Source organism: Capricornis sumatraensis, chromosome 2 (assembly GCF_032405125.1).
Source record: "Capricornis sumatraensis isolate serow.1 chromosome 2, serow.2, whole genome shotgun sequence".
NCBI classification, from domain to species: domain Eukaryota; kingdom Metazoa; phylum Chordata; class Mammalia; order Artiodactyla; family Bovidae; genus Capricornis; species Capricornis sumatraensis.
Genome location: NC_091070.1, coordinates 138,339,576 through 138,343,399, shown reverse-complemented (window position 1 = coordinate 138,343,399; position 3,824 = coordinate 138,339,576). Strand labels below are relative to the sequence as shown.

General features: G+C 36.3%; 1 pseudogene; it reads right to left on the bottom strand.

Annotated features, from left to right (window-relative positions):
• Positions 1-1,681: 1,681 nt before the first annotated feature.
• LOC138069466 (tigger transposable element-derived protein 1-like) lies at positions 1,682-3,561 on the bottom strand (annotated as a pseudogene).
• Between the last annotated feature and the right edge of the window lie 263 nt (positions 3,562-3,824).

Here is a 3,824-nt window from a genome sequence, read left to right as displayed (position 1 = left end):
GTGGCTTTAAGAGCTTGTAGCTTAATTCTCTTAAAAGACTGTTTTGGAGATCACAGTTTGTAAGTTTAGAGAAGTATAATTTATCAGTAACTGTTATAGAAGCAAAACTTCTAAAGAAACTTGTAGAGAAAATTCTAGCTAATTCAATCCAACAATATATAAATAGAATAAAACATTATGACCAGGTGGGACTTTTCAACATCCATTCTTATTTAAAGTAAAAAATAAATAAATTAAAAATCCTGAAAGAGAACATAAAAGAGAATGTCTTCTCTCTGAAAATGGGCACCTACAAATAATGTTGTGTTTCCCAGATGGTGCTGGTGGTAAAGAAACTGCCTGCCAATACAGGAGACATAGGAAAGGCAGGTTGGATTCCTGAGTCAGGAAGATCCCCTGGAGGAGGGCATGGCAACCCACTCAAGTATTCTTGTCTGGAGAATCCCATGGACAGAGGAGCCTGATGGGCTACACTCCATAGGGTCACAAAGATTCGGGCACGACTAAAGCGACTTAGCACGTACATGCACCAATAATGTTAAACATCATACGTAATGTTAAAAATATGAAATCTTTTCCCCTAAAATTAGGAATGAGAAGAGGACGACTCTTCTCAGCACCCCTATTCAACTTTGTACTGAAGATTCTAAATAAGGCATAAAATAAGTGACGTGCAAATTTAGGAAAAGCTACTAGAATAAGCAAGTTTAGCCAAATTGCAAGATAAGACATCATGATTGTAGTCATGATTTAATTTCATTTAAAAGCAACATTTTTAATAGAATAGAAATATGATTCAGCATGTGTGTTAAGTCATTTCAGTTGTGTCCGACTCTTTTTGGCCCCATGGCTGGTAGCCCTCCAGGCTCCTCTGTCTATGGGATTCTCCAGGCAAGAATACTGGAGTGGGTCACCATGCCCTCCTCCAGGGGATCTTCCTGACCCAAGGATCAAACCTTTGTCTCCTGTGGCTCCTGCATTGTAGGCAGACTCTTTACTGCTGAGCCACCTGGAAAGCCCAGAAATATGATTATTTTAGAATAAACCTAGTAGAACGAACATGTGTAAAGTTTATACATTTAAAATTATAAGCATTGCTAACACAATTTAAAGAAGACCCAATTAAATAGTGAGATTTTATCATGTTTCTAGTTCAGAGCACTCAGTATGATAATTTTTTTTTTCTCCAAAGTGTGTTTCTAGATTATATCTATAGATTCAACACAATCCTAATAAAAATCATAGGAGAATTTTTTGTAGAAATCTACATTTTTGTTTTAAAATTCATATGGAAATACTAAGGATCTTGAATAGCTCAAATATTTTTGAAAAAATTGGAGATCTGGAATAAAGCAGCAAGACTATAAAAAAAAAGATGTGGGTTTTGGCTTAAATGTAGTCAAATAGATCAAATAACAGAACAGAGAATCTAGTGATAGATCTGTATACAGGCATACCTCAGAGATACTGTGGGTTTGTTTCTGGACCACTTCAATAAAGTAAATATTGGAATAAAGTGAGTCACAAATCTTTTTTTGGCTTCCCAGTGCATATAAAAGTTGTGTTTCTACTGTAGTGCATTAAAGGTGGAATACTATTATGTCTAAATATAATATACTTAGTTTAAACATGCTTTATTGGTAAAAACGCTAACCATCATTTGAGTTTTTATTAGTCATAATTATTTTGCTGGTGGAAGATTTTGCCTCAGTGTTGATGACTGTGACTAATTAGTGTGGTGGTTGCCGAAGGTTGAGGTGACCATAGCAATTTCTTAAAATAAGATAGCAATGAGGTTTGTCACATAGATCTTTTTCTCTGTAGTGTACAAGGCTACTTGAGACAGTTTACTTACAGTAGGACTTCTTTCAAAATCAAAAGTCTATCCTCTCAAACTTGTTGCTGATTTATCAATTAAGTTTATGTAATATTCTAAATACTTTGCTGTCATTTCAACAACTTCATAGCATCTTCATCAGTAATAAATTCCATCTCAAGAAACCACTTTATTTGCATATCCATGAGAAGCAACTCCATCCGTTTAAGTTTTATCATGAGATTACAGCAATTCAGTCTCATCTTCAATGTCCACTTCTGATTCCAGTTCTCTTGCTGTTTCTACCACATCATCAGTTCCTTCCTCCACTGTAATCTTGAACCCCTCAAAGTCATCCATGAGGGTTGGAATCAGCTTCTTCCAAAATTCCATTAATATTGATATTTTCACCTTTCCCCATGAATCATAAATGCCTTTAATGGCATGAGAATATGGATGTTGTGCTATCAGGCATGAAAATACCATTAACCTCATTGTGCCTCTCCATCAGTGTTCTTGATTGACCAGGTGCAATGTCAATGAACAGTAGTAATTTGGAAGGAAATTTTCTTTTTTTGAACAGTAAGTCTTAACAGTGGGTGGCCTTAAAACATTCAGTACATGATATTGCAAGCTGATGTATTGTCATTCAGGCTTGTTCTATTTATAGAGCACAAGCAAAGTTAATTTAGCATCATCCTTAGGGACTCTAGGATTTTTAGAATGGTAAATAAGGACCGGCTTCAACTTACAGTCACCAGCTGTATTAGTTCCTAACATGAAAGTCAACCTGTCTTTTAAAGCTTTGAAGCTGGAGATTGACTTCTCTTCTCTAGTTATGAAAGTCTTAGATGGCATTTTCTTCCCCAAAAGGCTGTTTCATCTGCATTAAAATCTGTTTTTTAGTGTAGCTACCTTCTTTAATGATCTTCACTAGATCTTCTAGATAACTTGCTGCAACTTCTCCATCAGCACTTGCTCCTTTACCTTGTACTTTTATGTTTTGGAGATGGCAACTTTCCTTGAACCTCATGAACCAACCTCTGCTAGCTTCAAACTTTTCTCCTGCAGCTTCATCACCTCCCTCAGCCTTCATCAGATTAAAGAGTTAGGGTCTTGCTCTGGATTAGGCTTTTGCTTAAGACAATGTTGTAGTCGGTTTTATGTTCTAGTCAGACAACTAAAGCTTCCTTCATATCAGCAGTAAGGCTGTTCCACTTCTTATCATTTGTGTGTTCACTCGAGCAGTACTTTAATTTCCTTCAAGAACTTTTCCTTTGCACTCACAACTTGGCTAACTGTTTGGCACAAGAGGCCTAGCTTTCAGCCCATCTTGGTTTTCAACAATTCTTCCTCACCAAGTTTAATAATTTCTAATTTTTAACTTAAAGTGAGAGATGTGGCTTGAATACTTAGAGACCATTGTAGGGTTATTAATAGACATTGCAGTAATGTTGGGTCTCAGGAAATTGGGAGGCCAGAGGAGAGGGAGAGAGACAGAGGAATAACTGGTCAGTCAAAACACACACATTTGTTGATTAAGTTTGCCATCTTATATGGAAGTGATTTGTGCCACCTCAAATAATTGCAATACTAACATCAATATCACAAATCATAGATCACTATAACAAATACGATAGTAATGAAAAGCTAGAAATACTAGAAGAATTACTAAGAGAGAGGCAGGAAATGAGAAAATGCTGTTGCAAAAAATGGTGCCAATAGACAATAAACTTACTTGACATAGAGCGGTCACATAGTATCTGCAAAGTGCAATAAAATAAAAGTGAAAATGAAAGTCGCTCAGTCGTGTCTGACTCTTTGTGATCCCATGGGTTGCATAGTCCATGGAATTCTCTAGGCCAGAATACTGGAGTGGGTAGTCTTTCCCAAGACACGCCAGAATACTGGAGTGTGTAACCATTCCCAAGAACAATTTATTTCTGAAAATACTCTAATGGAATTCAGTAGGAAAAGGTCAACTATTTTCAACAAATGATACTGGAAC